Consider the following 19,067-nt stretch of genomic DNA (forward strand, 5'->3'; position numbering starts at 1 on the left):
AGTCGGGCGCTGCTTATACAATAGAGAAAAGCAACAATACACCGTGTTTCTCTGCTCCAAGGTAAGGATGTCTGTTATACCCAGCGCATAAATGTCTCTGTGTTAACGCTGATTATTCAAACCCTGTTTGAAAATGTGACACATTTGTTATCCAAAAACATTTCCTCTAAATTTGCAAAGTTACTGATTTAAAAATTATATTTTTGAATTTTTAATTGCATGACAAACATACAATAGACTCTTGAGCATATTTATATAGCTAAATACACAATGGTATAACCGTGCTAAATAAAAGAGGCCCAAGTACCAAAGCACTCTAATGCAAGCCTCTAAACTGCATGTTGATAAGTACATGAAGCGTACCTCTACAGCTGAAAACAGATTGTATCCATACTTTGAGGATCTGCTGAATTGTTTTTAATGGCACTTTTTTTTTTTTTGATGAACTGCAGATGATGATGAATTCCTCTTTATTGTAGAAACAGTCCCTAAGCTGTTGTTGCTCATACTTACTGAGTTCCCTAGCTACTTCCTTACTATGTCAGTAAACTTTTTGAAAAGGAAGCTGCTGTAGATTTAAAGAAACACCTTAATTGAAGCAAAGGCAAAAAAATTGGAATGAATTTTATGTGACTGTAAAGCCAACAATAAGTGAAAATCCAAAAACGCCTCCAATCCTAATGATCTTCCCCCTCTCTCTCTCTCTGTGTGTGTGTGTGTGTGTCCTCACAGAAGGAAGGTCACGACAGGAGCTTTTTTCAATCAGTTTTTTACAAGAAGTGTAGCTCATACAATGGTATAAATGTATTATTTGCGATACTTTATAAATATGAACCTCTAAAGATTTTGAGTTCGTGCACATTGTGAATCAAGAATCTAAATATTTGTATCACAATGATTTCTATAAAAGCATTTTGTTTATGGGGATAATGTGACAAATCTTTTGTGACCCTATTAATGATCAATGGTGATTAAAGAGGAACCCTGGCTCTGGACATTTTCATGACAAGTGACAGCGCAGACAACTACTAACGAGAGAACATGTTTTATCATCATAAACACGGTGATAAGACGCATCGTTAAAGCGTCACTTCAGTAATGTTGACTCATGTTTTTAATAATGACTTTAAAACACTAAACTCTAATTTCTGTGGTTATTTTAAGTTTACAGAATATAACATGTGGTAAGACGACGAGTTTTACTTCTCATGTTATGTGTATCTATTTATCATGTATGCTACTTTGCTCTGTGGACTGTAAAATGTTTCATTGTGTTCATGAAATAAACCAGACTTTCACTGTCTGCATCTTTTACTGTTTTTCTGCTTTTGTTCACTCCAAGTTTGACAAAACCTACAGATATCCAGAGTTAACTCACTAACAATGGGGAGCAATCTCAGTGTATTTAGCTGCTTTTTCCCTGAACACAACCAACCGAGAGAAACGCCTGTAGGCCTCACTTTGGTCATTTTGAACGCTGAAGGAGATTTGTTCAATAGACACCTTATACTAGTGTTTCCTGCACTTAATCCATCACTACTATGTTCTATATAAATCCAGATTCCTTTTATAGTTTGCAGTGAAATTTGTTAAACCGTTGCTTAATGGGACAGAAGTACAAGTCGCTCTTTACTAACACATTTGTAGATGAGTTTAATGCTGAACAACACAGCTAGCAGTCTCACACACTCTTTAGGTTTTTCAAGTTATGTGTGTGTGTGTGTAAGGGTTTAGTCTATCAGACCTTACCCTTTTCTCCCCAGTATCACAATAGTATGACTCCCAAAGTACGGCTCAGTAAACAACCTATGAGTCTAAAGACAGAACAGAAAGATACAGTTGGAAGATGAATGATTGCGTTTTTATGATGTGTAGTAAAACGACCCCCTCTTCTTCTTCTCTGTGTTGTTCTTGTGTGTGTGTGTGTGTGTGTGTGTGTGTGTGTGTGTGTGTGTGTGTGCCTTAGAAGTCAAATAATACATTAGCCATACTTAAAAAAACATCTGAATTTCATTTAGAACTGAGATTCTAAGTTGTAAGGAGGAATCTTATGCACAGCCAGAAACATGTTTCCCCACTTTCACAATGCTGAGGTGCCAAATCCACAACCCCCAACAAATGGTTTATTACACGCAGGTGTGAAGGGCAAGCTTTACTTACACAGCCTCACACACAGTAGATTTTTAAAGTTTTTTTTGGGTACAGTGGTTTAGCCACAGATGCAACATCCACTTTTGATAAAGATCACTCCACCTGTTTATTTCTTAAGAAATTAAGCATCTTTATTAAGCTCTTATTTATACATGTCTACACATTAATAGACACCGTGTGCTCTGAGACATTATAGTCTTCTACTTCTGCTTCCATCGGTTTGCATTTTAAACTCCCAGCCTTTCAGTTTGTTATGAACGACTTTATATCACAAAATGTTAGAAATATAAAGTGAACCATGCGACTTTTTTTTTTTCTGTTTGATGGAAGGACTTAAGACACGAGTTATTTAAACTATTCTAAATGACCGTGTGATGGCCATAGTACTTTATGTGGGCCAAATGTGTTAAGGATAATGTTTATCAATGTAAAATTGCAAAGAATTTGTGGATAGAATATAACATTTTGTAAACAGTTACCTCAGAAGCTGTACTGTCAGCCTTATGTATGTAAGGTAAAACTATCCACAGTACTTCCACTTAAGTAGCTAAACACATAAAGTCACCCTTACCAATAATCCGCTGCTCCTTGAAAAAGTAGCGCAAACAGACAACTGACTGAGCAATGATAAGTAGAGCTACCCGAGGCCGAGACTCAAGCAGAAGAAATTAAAAGTTGTTGTTTTTGTGGCTCGAAAAATTAAAGAAAGTATGTTTAATAATTCAACAAGACCCGCACCTTCAACACATGTACATTCAAATTTTGGAACAGGCTCAACATTGCTGCTGTTCAATAGTTTTTATCCGTTTGAAAAAGTCATTTTACGGCTTTAATGTTTCCAGCTGATAAGGAGAATGAGTGCATTTCAAATGTGCGTCCAAAGGCTTTAAACATCTGCTTTGTCTGTAACGACAGTATCAAACTACAGAGCATTGTTTTTACTAAAATTCAACATTTTCCGATGAAAATTTGGCTACTTTTTTTTTCTTTACTGTAACACGCACCTCAATGCCATTTTTAGGATATTCTTGGTGATCACATTTTTTTCATATTTATGCTTTTGGCACTGAGGGTATCTAATACGCATGTTGTCACTGTGTTTGTACTACCAGCTGTGAGGGCTCTGCTTTTGCTTTGAGCAGTCTGTTTTTATTTTGTCTCGTGAGTGTGTGTGTTTTTCAAACGAGATCCTCGTCAGTTTGATTTTGTTACCACAAACTTTGTGTGAAGTTCACAACAGAGGTAAAGAGATTTAAACACCCCAGTTTAAGGAGGCAGGCAGGGGTTGGACCACCTGCACAGGACAGGTGAAGCAGAGAGTGTCGGGGGGAGATGTGCAACAGAAGCAGAGGGAACATTTTACAAGATGATAAATGGCAGATTTAGATGATTAAGGATTTGTTGACAAGATTAAAAGACACGTCCGTCAGAGTTCAACAACATTACAGTTTGATTAAATAAAAAAGTTTTTAGACTACACAAGGTTCATTTTCTCCTCTGATAGTAATCATATTAAACATGTCAAGAAAGAAAGAGTATAAAGAAAAATAGTAAATGTGTGTCTAATTAAACTCTTCCTGTGAGCCTTACATCATCCTTTAATATGTTTGGTGTTACAAACTTGAAGAAGCACGGAAAAGATCATCAGACATTAATCTAATCAGTTTTCAGCCTTCATTCGTATTGAAAAGTTGAAATCTTCCCTGCTAGACCCAAGTGCAGCGTTTAACACCATCGGCCAGAACATTTTATTACAGCTATTATTAAATGGAGAGTCCTCTTCACACACTGAGGTTAATTATGAAGCTCCACAGGCTTCTGTGCAAAGACCAGTTCTGTTTACATTATACGTGCTTTAGAAGACATAGCATACCACAGGTCAGCTCAGCAACATTTCGACTTTGGCTTGTTTTTTCTGGTTAACGTTAATTACGTAATTTAGAATTAAAGTTTAGTGTTTTTAGCATTTAGGATGGCCGTGGCGAGTAACTCAAGTGCTGTAAACATTTCATGAAACCTCATCAAAAGTTATCTGAGTTGGAAGGGTGGCTGTTAATAAGCCATTCTTAAGGAAGGAGAACAGAGAAAAATAAGGCTGAGGTGTGCCAAATTACACAAGAAATTGACTGGAAAAAGAAATCAGCTGTAATATGTCTTATGGAGTAATGAATCCAAATTTGAAATATGCATGGAAGAGGTCCGAAGAGAGATACAACAGTGAATGTCTATAGCCGTCTTTAACACAGCGTGGATACTCTACCGTGCTTTGAGGCTGGATTTCAGCCAGTGTTGTTGGAGCTCTTATCCAAATTAATCAAATTATGAATGTAGAAAAGTTCCACCAGATTTTGATCGACCATGTAATACCACGTAGTGTCTGATTGGCTTCAACTTCATTTTTCAGTACGACAATGATCGCAAACATACTGCCAATGTAGTCAAAGTATGCCTGGATGAAACAACGCATCAGTCATGGATTGATCTCTCCAGGGTTCGAACCTCAAGATAATCGAAGCAGTGTGGGATCATCTTGACAGAAAACAAAACAAAAGGCAGCCAGCATCCAAAGAAGAGTCTCGGATGTCTTTCAAGAAGCCTGCAGAACTAAGAAATTACAAGAAAGCTTACCTATTAGAGTTTAAGCTGTGTTGAAGAATGAAAGGCAGCTTTAACTGGACAAAAGGGGAAAAAAATCCCACATTGACAGCTAACTCAAGAGACAAAAAGCATTAGAACTCAAGTCATTACCTTACTTAAGGATAAACAAGTTAATTAATTACATTAATGCATAAGCAGAAAATAACCTACAGTAACTGCTTTGCGATATGGAAGTGCAAAAGACAACTGAAAGGGAGGATAGTTTCTATATATGTGGTTTCTATTAAGGGACAGAGGAACGATAAGAAACGATAAGAAATCAAGGACAAGGAGTGTGGTGTAGATAAGTGAGGAAATCCGATCATTACTACAAATTTAGTTGAAATTTAAATATTTTAACTATGGTGTGTGAAGTGGGCCCCTGGGTGCCTCCTGTGAGGGCTGTCTGTTTTCCACATTCTGCAACGGTAAAATACGACTTAGAGGCGGATATTTGTTTTACTTTATGGGCAACAGTTGTTCTTGCTGTTGACAAAACTCGCCTCATGGTTGACTCTGAGAAAAAAACTCTTTCCCACAGAGGGGAATAAACTTATTTGAATATGAGCTTTTTTCCACTAAGACTTGTTTTATGGGGAGATGTACGAAATTATTTACCGGGTTACAAGCAATGATAATATCGGATGTTGACTCCTCAGCGTCATCATTTTCTATCTATTGAGAAAACCCATTGTAAAAGTAATGAAGAAAAAAAAAAAACTCTTCCGCCGTCTCACTCCTCCTTGACCCGCGGTGTGTGTGTGTGTGTGTGTGTGTGTGTGTGTGTGTGTGTGTGTGTGTGTGTGAAACAAGATCGCCTGTCGCGGCAATTATGGTTTGTTTTTCAGTCTCTCAAAAGGAAAAGTAGTATTCACTAAGGGATATTTATTCATTTTTTACACATAGGCAGCCTGTAGGTTACAAGCGGATAGAAAGTTCTTCTTTTCATCACAAGCTATGGTGTATCTTAAAGGTTTTTTACAGCGTCTGTATTATAGGAAAATAAAATACTATTGAAATCTCTACAGGAAGTCACTCTTTATTTCCATTACAAACGCCGGTGCAGCTTAAGAAAGTAAAATTACACCCGCTATTGTAAAAAAACAGAGAAAATTGTCATAATATTGAAACAGAATTCAGACTATGAGTTTGCGGAAAACTAGCTGCCGCTCTGTCTCTCTATACAGCACAGAATCAGCTGCTGCATCACCGCTGTGCTTAGGGAACATGACGCATCAGGTCTGAAAATGACTAGACACTTCCGGAGTATTTCCGGTAGGGTCATAAGGTCCGGATCGAGGCCTTCCATAGTAAATATGCTGTATTTGAATATGTCATATTCAAAGCCTTCTTCTTTGGGAGAGCAGATCTCATCGGACACAGGAACGCTGCTGGGCTGCAGAAGGAAATCCATCTTGCGTCTGTGCCTTAGAAATTGTGACGGACTCCACCTCTCTGCTTTTTTATTCTCCTCCAACAGATGGCGCGCTTCCGGAGGTTTCCCCCCTCCCTTCTCAGGATGCAATTCGACACGCTTAGCAACAGATGGCGCGCTTCCGGGGTTCACCCCCCCTTCTCCGGATGCAATTCGTCACGCTCATTACACACTTCCGGGGGGGAGGGGGGAGGTCAAAAGGTCGTGATTAGGGCCATCAATCACTTCGGATTAAATTTTGTCATAAGCTGTATGGGAGTATCTCTCTATTATGGCTTTTGTTCATGTCATAGTGCATGAACAATGCAGTCCATCAGCAGCTGCAGACTTCTCAAAGAGCTGTTATACTCTTTATTATGCAGCTCTGTATGTGAAAACACAGAGTGGCTGGAATAACATTTTGCTATGCCTGGAAAGTATTAATAATTTGGGGACAACTTGCTTTTTTATTGAATAAAATACAAAGCTCAGAACTTCTCCCCCGCTACAGTAATTTTGGCAAAATCCCTTAAGGGGAATAACAGTTTGTTGACTGTAAAATGTGTTATGACACAAATATTTGTGCTCTCTGGTCTTAAGTTTAGGCGTTTTCTTTTTGTTTCATAAGCGCTGATCTCCAGTTAGATTGAAACTAATCAGCTGCTTTTGGCCATGCTTTCTCCCTGCTGCCACTTTTGCTAATAATAATGATAATTCTGACATCTCTTGCATTGTGCATGACAAATATTCTCTTCCGTTATACCCCAGGGGAGGTTTATTGCGGTCCCTGAGGAGTCTGTTGCATACTTTCTTGGATTCGTCTCCGGAGTACTGAGCTCAATTCATCTGCATACCGATTTGTGCTATAAATGGTCCACTCCGCTTTGATCCGAGTGTTTTTTAACCAAAATATACATGTAAAATAGATGCAGCCTGCATCTTTTATTTATTTTATTTTTTTAAATGTGCACCCTGGAGCTATTTTTGTCTATACTTCTTGGTTCTGCTGTGTTATTATCCTGCCACTCAAAGCTAAATGCCAACAGAAGGATGCTCGTAACACCTGTCATCTTTCAGGGTGAGGCAGTGGAGTTACCTCAGACAAAACTTCTGATGTGACAACAAAGAGACAGCGGGCAAGAGTGGGCACTGGAGCGTGCTCATCTTGAGTTTCAGGTGCTTTAACATAATGTAACAATTACAAATTACTCAAGGCCACTGCACTGCAGCTGCAAAACATGGTAGAGACAGCCGGTGGTAACTGGTGGCACAGCTAGCTCAGCTGCGCAACCTGAAGGCGCCAGTGGAACGGGAGGAAGACGAGCTGATGACATTTCCAACTGCTAGCCACACAATGAATTTCTAGTGAGCTGAAACAGCTTTTTAATAAATTTTATATTCATGTTCATCTTCATACTAGCATACTTTTTTCTAGTTCAATCCCATTTCTCTTATAAAGCTGAAGTTTCCCCCAGAAGACATTAAAATTTAATCTTCTAACGGAGTCGTAGTCCTATCTGAAGGAGTCTGAAGGGGTACACCCACACGTGGAAAACAATTTACCAGTTATGACAAGAATAGGTAAAGCTCGATGAACTAATAAATTGAATGTGTCTGTGATGATTTCTGTCATAAACTGACATCAGATGCATTTGCCGGTACATTTGCCAGTACAGTTTCTTGCTCAAGATGATAGTGTTCAAAATCAGCATGTGCCTGGTGACCATCGAGTGCTATTATGAAGCCAGCATGAAAAGGATAAGATTTGCAGTTAGATAAAACTGGAATCTTCAGCCCCACACCATCATATTCATGAAAGGGAATATTAGGAAACAACTGATGAGGAGGCCAAGCTCCTGTGAGGCAGACCTGTTACAGTCTGTGGTGTTTCTTTATCTGTTTCATTTTCTGTGTTTTTACTGCGTCTGGTAAGACAACAGCAAAATAAATCTCTTCATTGTCACTGATTGCGATTGATCTAATTAAATTTTGCCCATGTTTGTTTGGGGTTTTTATGTTTGGTATGATGAAAGTACAGAGTAACATTTTTTGTTTTGGCAGTTTGGCTGAAAAGTAAGACAGGCCAAGTTTCCCAGTTTAGGCTACATACACCCCATTTATCCTGCGGTCCTTGCAGTAAGGTGGTCAGTGCCAGCTGTAGCTGTAACTCTTGACCTAAATGGTGGACACCCAAGCTAAATGGAGTCATAAATCTGCGGAAGGAGTCATATCAAGCTTAGCTAACTTGCAGAAAACGGCCTTGGAGCAATTCTGACAAACTGACATGTGACTCTGGAAGGGGAACCAATGCTCTGCTCACACGTGTACTGCAGGGAGGTGCTGTTGAATCCCGAGAATGAAGGTTTAAGTACTTTGAGAATCCACTGGTGTGCCTTCTTAATGGAAGCACATTCTGGGGACAAAGGAGACGACAACGTCAGTGGTCGGTGAGGTTGCGGGCTCCTGGGTTGGACGAGATCTGTTTGAGGATCTGCTGTGGGGCTGTTGTGGTTGAGATATCTTTTCAACAGCGAGGAGGTCTGGAGGTTAAGCTATTGAAGAGGAGAGCGAGTCTGTTAGTTGAGCCTCGGATACTCAGAGTTTTCCATCCTGGTGATGGAACAGCATACCAGCTCTTTATCCTCTCAAGGATATCTGAGTTTGCCCAGGCAGTCTACATGTGTTTAGTGGACCAGGAGAAGAGCTGCTCGTTTGTCAGATCTGTTGCTGGTGGGTGTTGGACTCTGCCAGCGCTGTCATTTGTCACCAATTCTGTGAATAATTTTTATGAAAAGAATTTCTATCTGCTGCAAAGTGGTGAAAGGAACCAATTGAGGTGGGTTGGCCATCTGCATACGATAACTCCTTGACACCTCCTAGGTAATAAAATTGTGTATACCCTAATGGGGGGAGACCCAGGACATTGTTGAAAGATTATGTCTATTGATTGGCTTGGAATACCTTGGTGTTTCCACAAAGGAGCAGAAGAGGAACTGATGGTCCAGCAGGAGTAGCATATTCTCAGTCTGCTGGTCATCTGGAATTAGCCCGTCTAAATGCAGAGAGCTCTGTTGTCAGATAGAGACAGTATACAAAGTTGGTGTTACAACCGATCAGTGGGTAGTCTTGTTGTTGTTGGTCTGTCACCCAGCAGAATTATAACATTCAAAGAGCTGAATTGAAACTGAGCATTAATAACAATGAAGACTGATCACTGCAGCCACTGTCAGTGCTTTTCAAATTGTATTTTCTGATCTTTGAATTTTTTTTCTCTGTGAACTTGACAACCAATCAGAATTCTGCAGATAGACAGTCAGGATTTTGAAAGACTCCACAGGAGTGTGTCTGCAGCAGGTGCACATTTGCAGAACCATAAATTACACTTAAAAAGATGGCCAGGTGAAAGGGAGGTCTGATATCGCTGCTTAGACTGTTGCCCCCATGACCCGAACACAGACGAGCAGCAGAAAACAGGTGGAATTCTCCAGACATAGAATGGCAGACCTGGTCAAACATGACTGGGAAGGCATTCTGTTTCTAGTATTAAGTATCAAATTTTACAGAATGACTCCATGTTTCTAGTTTTGCAATTAATTCTTGCATCACAATCCCAGAGATAAAAATCAAAAGCTTTATATTTACACTCTCTAGATGGCGCAAAAACACCTGCAGCCCATTACAACTGATAATAAACACAATGCAAGAGCAGGAAGGTTTTGCTTTCTACTCGGGGGATACGAAGATAACCTGCCAAAGGGGTATGTTTGCCGTGTGTGTGTGTCTCTGAGTTTGACATTGTAGGTGTTGGTACCTGCTGTACACACACACACACACACACACACACACACACACACACACACACACACACACACACACACACACACAAAGTCAGAACCATTACTAATCTGTAAATAGATCTGTATTGCTGTGATCTCTCTGCCGAACAAGATCCTCTTCTCTTTGCCTCGCTTTCTCTTCTTCTTCCCCATCTCCCTCGTCTGTCTCAGACTCTGTAACTCTGTTGTTTGCAAGTCTGGATGAATGAGCAACAATCTCAGCGTCTCCCTTTCTCTCTGCTGACTCTTGTCTTTCAGTTTCTCTGACTCACTGTCGCTCAGATTTATTTTTCAGCTTGTTGTTCTGCCCTCGTCTTATTCTCTCTCCCTCTCGCTTATGCATTTCTTTATCTCAGCTCAATTTTTTTTGTCAGCCGCGGCTGTCAAATGAATCATCACGATCTCCAGATATATCTGAGATATTTCTAAAAAAGTGCACAGGAGTAATTACTCCATTAAACATCTGTTTATCTTTATTTCTGCATTCAGCCTAAATAATAACTGGACTGGCTTATCTTTGCTTTCTTATTTGTTCATTTGCCACTTTATTTCTTTCTCTCTTTCCCATATGTGGTTCCCCCATTGTCATTTTGACAAGATAAAGATACAGACGTGAAATTAATAGAAATTATTGGGATTATTTTTAGACTTATTTGGACAAGAAAACATTTGATCCTCTTTGAAACAGTGCCTGTAGATAAAGGTGGGAGGTGGTAATTATCTTTAAACAAAAATATCAATAGATGAAAAGCAAGTACACTCTCAAACTCAGATGGTACTGCCTCCTTAAGGAAAAACGAATTGTTGTAAGCGTTTGGCATAATTGCCTCTGATATCGGCTCACAGATATTTTTCATTATTTTTTCCCATTCCAAAGTTCACAGTCATCAGTGGTGTTTAAAGGTTTTCTTGCATGCACTTTTTAAAGATGTCTGTTTAGTTATTTCACTTAACTGCACCAATCTATTGTCATAATAACACCCCATCACAGATTTCTTGACTTTAATCTCAGGAATGCTTTTTTTCCTTAAAATTTATTAGAATATTTCTTATAATATCACCCTTCTTCCTCAGCTCTGTAATTATTGTAATTTTTTTAACTAAATATGTCTTTAATTCTGTGTTTTAACTCCACAGCCTTCTCTTTCTTCTTTCTGCTTTGTATTTAGTGTCATCATTCTGTTGAACACTCCACTTCCATTTCAGATTCAACTTTTGGACAGATGGCCACACATTACCTTCAAATACTCTTTGATATGATGCAGAATAGAATATTTATAGTTGAATCAAGGACCGCAAGCTGCTGAGTCTCCAAGGCAGTAAAGTAGCTCCAAACATTTCCACCACCAAGCTTTACACCTGGTATGAGGTTTGGATATTCCCCTCACAATAAAAGCTAGTATTCACAAAAATGAGTGGAAAATTGGGAATTTTGCTACGGATGCCCAATCCTGTTATGTTGGGCTGTGCAGCAAAGTGTAAGTAGTTCAAATTGTACATTTATCCCTTGATTAATGCTACAAATTGATCTTGAGATGTTACTGGTATGTCAGATTTTCTTGTTAATATCATGTGATCAGCTGTCAAACAGTTTTTTGAAAAATTGTCTGAAATTCCTTATACAAAGTTCCTGACACAGCATATAGGGCCGTGTCACTTACGGAATGACATGGCCATTGTTAGGAGGTACTACTTGGTTTGGGATAGGTAAATGTCAAGGTCTAGAGTCAAAATACACCCTTTAAAAAGGTTAAATAGTGTTAAAAAGTTCAGTTTTCTAGATTTCCAGGGAGTTTCTCTCCAACTACAAATGAGGACACACCAGGTGACTGAGGTCACCCTGCAAAGATGATATTTCCTGATGTTTTTTACGGTATTATGGTTGTACTTTTTCATACTGCCACTGATGGGGCATCAAACCAGTTTGTCAACCAGTACCTAAAATGGCCTTAAGTTGCCCTGTTGTTTTAATATTTCACAAATATCATCAAACAGTGCAACACATCTTTTTGCAGGATAGTTCCTCAATAGTTGAGTTTGCCTAATTGGTAACAGTAAAACATTTGCATTGTGGCAGTAGTATAGTGTCTGGCTATACTATACAAGTCTGGCTTTCAAGGAGACAGACTTTCTTGTAATTTTTTTTCAAGTGATCTTGAGCAGTTGTTTTCCAGGCTTTCTGAATGCCTTTCAAAGTTTTTCTACATTGTGTTTTCATTCATTTTCAGTACCTGACAAGCAGAGTGTTGCAAAAACACAGAACTTGTTCCAATTTCTTTTTTTGAATCTATGAAAAATGCCAAAGTTAACACAGTTTGACAAGCATGAAATAGTATTTTGCCCCAAGAAGGTGATTCCTAAAGAGCTATTAGCTGAAAACCTGGCATATCTTAGCATGGACTGGATAAGTGGCAGACAAAGGAAGAAATGGCAGACCTAAACCCTCACCCAAAACCCAATTCAAAGCAGCAAAGTCAGAAATAAATAAGAAATAGGAAAATGACCTGACTTAGGACCTGAGAGACACATCTGGCATTTCAGCTGATCCATCTTCTGTTTACTGAAGCCTCATCAGGAATGGTCTGAGTGGAAGGGTGGCTGTCATGAAGCCATTCTTAAGGAATGGAAACAATAAGAAAAAGCTGAGATATGCTACATCAGGCTGAAATATGCCAAAAGAACTGAACTAAAAGTGAGCACAGTCGTAGTGATGAATCCAAATTTGAAATTGTCGTCATTATGTATGGAGAAGGTCAGGAGAGAGGTAGAGCAGTGAGTGTCGGCAGCCAATACAGTGGAGACTCACGGTCTGGTGCTGCATTTGAGCCAGTGTTGTTGTCAAAATTGAATAATTACAAATGCATAAAAGTAACACCAGATCTGAAGTAGTATTGGTTCATCTTTACAGAGAACAGAACAAAACACAGCCAATATCCAAAGAAGAGCTTTGAATGTCCTTCAAGAAGCCTGGAGAACTATTCCTGAAGACTACTCACAAAAATTACAAGAAACCTTGCCTAAGGCTGTGCTGAAGAATGAAGTTGTTCATACCGAATATTCACTTTCAAGTTCATCAGAGTTGTACAAACTCTGTTTTTGCCTAATCGACTGTATTTCCAGATATATTTGCAGATTTTTCATTAAACCAAGGCAACTATTTCACATTTTTCTAACAAAATATAAAGAAATGAGTGATTGTTCAAGAGTTTTGCACAAAATCTGAAAGTTCAAACTTTTTATGGGGTTAGCCATTGAACCAAACTTCTTGGTCAAATTTTCTCAATAAACTCGAGAAGGCAGAGGTTGTTTCTTTCCTGTCAGTGTGAAATTACTACCAGCCCAATTTTGGCTCCAAAACAGCAGCTTTTCATCAAAGAGTCCATGACGCGCTCTCATGTTGCCAACAACTCCGAAAATGAAAAGCTTGTTTTGCACTGATTGGAGTGTCCTCCCTCGTAAGTCAGGCAATCAAAGGCATTGTTATTGTTATTTGGCCATGTTGCCACACTTGATGAAAGAACTGGACAAAAGTATCTGCATTCAAAATCAGCTCTGAGCTCAGTATCGTTGACTTTCTCTTTCTTTGTGCAACTTTCATTATTAAAGTCAGTCAGGAGAGTTCATGGCAGGAGAGTTGGGGATCTTTTCTGGGGGTGTTTCTCCAACTTAGCTCCTCCCCTTTGTGAGTGTGGACGCTTCATCTCTTTGCTCTTGAATGCTTTGCTTCTTATATTGATTTTTATTGATTTTTATGCTGATTTTTTCCCTTTTTTCCGTGTGAGCTTACCTGCGATAACTTCTGGACACTTGTAGATCATTAGGACTAGAGTGTTCTTAACAGAAACAGCAACATTTTATGGTTACCTTGTCCTCAGCGCTCCGTGTGTCTGTGGCCTAGACACAGCTGAAGCCTGATTACAGCGTCTGGGCACCGAGCAGCCTCAATAGCCTGGAAAGGTGCTAACCGCTAGGCTAACTAGCAACAAGATGCCTTCCCTCTCCACAGATGACTACCACAGCCTCCTGCAGAAGATTGCAGTACTGGAGACAAAAATTCATCGCTTAGAAGTAAACGTGGAGGTAAATGGACTGTGTGGAAATGAAACAACCTTACCTTTGATTCAAAACAATGGCGATGAGCAAGCTAGTACACAGCTAAGGAGCACAGATAACATGACCAAGAAAGTAGACTCTGTGCATTATTATAAATCCTCAAGTGATAATCCCCCCTTAGACTGTCTTGGTGCAAAACCAAGACATAAATCATGTCTCCTGGAAGGGGGAGGACGTATCACAGGCAGGGCACAGCGAGCTGAAATCTCTGAAACCGACTGGCCTTCACTTCCTACGAGACAGAGAAGCTCTTCTACCCCTATATACGGGAGGAAACAGGACTGGACAACCGTGAATAGGAAGGTTAACAACAAACCTCCAAAACAACTGAATGTGAAACTGCAGAACAGATTTGCTCCACTATCAAAGGACCCTGGATCTATATCGGACAACCATCCATCTAAAAGCAGCGAAATAAGGTCTGAAAATCTGTTGAAAAGTGAAAGGCCACAGGGAAAGCTAAAGGCTAGGCCTGAAACTCTGATTGTGGGTGACTCTGCCGTAAAGGATGTACAAAGGATGTGCGGTAAGAACACTAAAGTCCTCTGCTTTCCTAACGATATGGTCAACAACCTGAAGGAGAGAATTCTTCAAATTGCAGATGAATATCCAACTGTGACAAACATTGTTCTGCATACAGGGTCAAACGATGTGTCCAAACAACAGTCGGAGGTTCTGAAACGGGACTTTACTGGATTATTAAATACTGTAAACTCTCTGAATGCAGCTGTATTCATCAGTGGACCTGTACCGCCGGTCAGAGGAGGAGACGAGAGATTCAGCAGGTTGTTTACACTGAATAAATGGCTTATATCAGCATGTGCTGACCACTCAGTGCACTTTATCGACAACTTTAATATTTTTTGGGAACGCAGGCATCTGTTCAAAGCAAATGGATTTAATTTTAACAAGTCAGGGGTGAAACTGTTCACCTCCAACTTGTTTTATTCCATACGTCATCCATCCGTGCTTGGTGCCAAGGCTGAGATAAACGAGGAGTTATCTCATAAAGAGGAACAAACAGTACTCCAAGAACAGACAAAGCCCAGCAGAAACCTTGAGGAGGAGCTCCATTTGCCCCCACCCGGGAAGAGCCTCAGAAAGGAGAGACATCCATGGCATCTGAGGAAGAGCCTCAGAAAGGAGAGACATCTAAGGCAAGAAGAGGGGTCCCTATTTGCCTCCAACTCTCTCAACAACACCAACGACCAGGACAAGGGACCACGACCTTCCCCAGTCCCCCAAACCCCTGACAGGCCATCACCCTCCTCCCCCTCCCTTTCTCCCTCCTCCCCACACCTGAAATTCACTGAGGAGATGATGGAGCGGGTCAATGCTGGGCTCAGATCTACCCCCCGTCCCAATCCCTTTTTGTCCCCCATAAACCCCCCACCAGAGCGGCCAAAGGTTCGCCATCGAGCCCCACCCTCAACAGAGCAATCGAAGTCACATTGCCCAGCCTCGCCCCCCTTAGTTCCTCTTCATGCCCTGTCTCCGCAGTCTGATGCGTGATGTGTGAAGGGTCCGGGCTGTGAGGATTATGGCAGTGATGACTTTTCCCAGGAGAAGCTGGGACCCTGTTTACTAGAAGGTTTTAAAATTTCTGTACTTTTAGGTGACAGGAGACATGTGGCCTGGTCAAAACACAGAGAGCTGCACTCTAAAAGATCTTTAAACATAGTAAACATACCTTGTGTGCCACAGACTGCTCCCAAACACGAGGGGACAAGTAATACCTCTAAAACACTTAAGTTGGCTTTATTAAACATTAGATCTCTAGCTGGGAAAACATTTTTAATTAATGATTTAATCACTGAGCACAGCCTTGATTTTATGTTTTTAACTGAAACTTGGTTGGACCAAAGTAACAGTGGAGCTGTTCTCATCGAGACGACCCCTCCTAACTACAGTTTTATCAGTGAGGTCAGGGCGAGCAGGAGAGGAGGAGGGGTTGCTGTCTTATTTAATGAATCATTTCAATGTAAGCAGCTATCTCCTGGAAGTTTTCAGTCTTTTGAATATGTGGCTTTACAGCTGAAGGCCCCATCCAAAGTTGTGTTTCTTAATGTTTACAGGCCTCCCAAATACTGCACAGACTTTTTTAATGACCTCAGTGAACTGCTGTCTGTGATCTGTGTTGATTTTGACTGTGTAATTATTGCTGGGGATTTTAACATTCATGTGGACAACCCTCAGGACAAAGGGACTAAAGACCTGAGTAACACTCTGGGCAACTTTGGGCTGACTCAGCATGTAACAGAGGCCACACATAATAGAGGACACACTCTTGACCTACTGATCTCCAAAGGCCTGAGCATTTCAAAGGTTACTGTGTCTGATGTGGGCCTGTCTGATCATTACTGTGTTTTCTTTGAAAGTAAAATCTCAGCCCACACAAATATATCAACAACAGTGATCACAAAACGGTGTATAACTGAACACAGTAGTGCAATTTTTAACCAGGTCTTCCCATTAACACCTGACCTGCCCAGAGGGTCAGTCAATGAGCTCGTCAATAGCTTCAATGCTAACATGTTAAATGTAATGGACACTATTGCTCCCATTAAGGTGAAGGTTATCTCTGGAAGGAAAAAGTCTCCATGGAGAAACTCCACACTGGTGAAAAAAGAAAAAAGAGAGTGTAGGAAAGCTGAGCGCAGATGGAGAAAAACAAACCTCCAGGTTCATTATGACATTTATAAAGAGAAACTTCACAATTATAATTTACAACTGAGGAATGCAAGGAGGTCCTACTTCTCTGACATCATCACTAAAAACAGCCATAATGCTCGGGTCTTATTTTCTACAGTTGACAGGCTAACAAACCCTCCTGTGTCAGTGGCAGCTGAACTTCATTCGACCATGGCCTGCAATGACTTTGCCAAATTCTTCACTGAAAAAATCCAAAAAATTAGACAAGCAATTGGTACATCAACAGCAGATCCAGGATATGTACTGTGTCCACCAAAAAACTGTTTAAACACCATGAAACAGTTTCAACCTATTAACAGCAAAGACCTGGAGGACATCTTAGGTAAACTGAACTCCTCCTCCTGCTGTTTAGATGTCCTGCCAACAAGTTTTTTCAAAAAGGTCTCAAAGACTTTAGAGTCAGACCTGTTACAGATCGTCAACTTTTCTTTATTATCAGGTGTGTTTCCAGAATCACTAAAAACTGCTGTAATCAAACCTATACTGAAAAAGGACAATCTCGAGACACAAATGAACAACTACAGTACCGATCTCAAATCTCCCGTTTTTAAGTAAGATCATTGAAAAAGCAGTTTCTCAACAGCTCAGTTACTTCTTAAAACAGAATAATTGCTACGATGCCTTCCAGTCAGGTTTTAGACAGAACCACAGCACTGAAACCGCTCTGACCAAAGTGTTTAATGACATATGTCTGAATACAGACAGTGGAAAAATGTCAGTCCTAGTTTTACTGGATCTCAGTGCAGCATTTGATACAGTTGACCACAACATATTACTCAAACGACTGGAGAACTGGACAGGTCTTTCAGGAACTGTACTAAACTGGTTCAAAACATACGTAGAAAACAGGAAATACTTTGTATCAATAGGTAACTTCACATCTGAGCAGACAAGTATCACATGTGGAGTTCCCCAAGGTTCCATCTTGGGACCCCTTCTGTTTAACATCTACATGCTCCCACTGGCACAGATTATAAACAACAACAAAATAAACTATCACAGCTATGCAGATGACACACAAATATATATCACAATGTCACCAGGAGACCGAGGCCCTGTACAGGCTCTTGGTAAATGCATTGAGGAAATCAATGACTGGTTGTGCCACAATTTTCTCCAGCTAAACAAAAACAAAACTGAGGTAATAGTCTTTGGCGCCAAAGAAAAACGATTACAGGTCACCAGAGAACTTCAATCTATACATCTAAAAACCACAAACCAGGCGAGAAATTTGGGTGTAGTGATGGATGCAGACCTAAACTTAGAAAAACACATTAAGACAATAACAAAGTCAGCTTACTATCACCTCAAGAATATATCAAGGATAAAAGATCTGATGTCTCAACAGGACCTGGAAAAACTAGTCCATGCATTCATCTTTAGTAGGCTTGATTACTGTAACAGCATCTTTACAGGTCTACCTAAAAAATCAGTCAGACAACTACAGCTCATTCAGAACTCTGCTGCTCGAGTCCTCACTAAGACCAAAAAAGTGGACCACATCAGTCCAGCTCTGAGGTCCTTACACTGGCTGCCTGTCCGTCAGAGGATAGACTTTAAAGTTCTGATGCTGGCCTATAAAGCTCTGAATGGTTTAGGACCAAAATACATCAATGACCTCCTGACCCAGTATGAACCATCCAGATCCCTCAGGTCATCTGGATCCGGTCTTTTATCAGTTCCCAGAGTCAGAACCAGACACGGAAAAGCTGCATTCAGCTTTTGTGCTCCTTATATCTGGAACAAACTCCCAGAAAGCCTCAGATCAGCTGAAACACTCAGTTTATTTAAATCCAGGTTGAAGACTCACCTGTTCTCAGCTGCATTTGAATAAAGCACCAAATCCACACTTTAAGCTTAAATTTCAAAACTTACATTTAACTACTGATTTTATCTACTGTTCTGATTTTATCTGTTTTGATTTTATATACTGTTTTGTTTGTTTGTTTGTTTGTTTGTTAATTAGTTAGTTAGTTTATTTGCTTGTTTTAATCAATTTTAAATCATGCTTTTTATTTGTTCTTGTTTCTAATGTCTCTGTAAAGCACTTTGAATCACCTTGTTGTTGAATTGTGCTATACAAATAAACTTGCCTTGCCTTGCCTTGCCTTACACGTTGATGAGTAAAAGTAACTAAAAGTGACAAGAAATGTTGAGTGTCTTGTTCAAGGGCATGGCAGATAATTGAGAAAATCCCCATGGTC

Source organism: Aulonocara sp. 'chitande type north' Nkhata Bay, linkage group LG8, assembly GCF_057382095.1.
Source record: "Aulonocara sp. 'chitande type north' Nkhata Bay isolate Kocher_YH1m ecotype deep benthic linkage group LG8, A_spYH_male_GT1.1, whole genome shotgun sequence".
Classification (NCBI taxonomy): domain Eukaryota; kingdom Metazoa; phylum Chordata; class Actinopteri; order Cichliformes; family Cichlidae; genus Aulonocara; species Aulonocara sp. 'chitande type north' Nkhata Bay.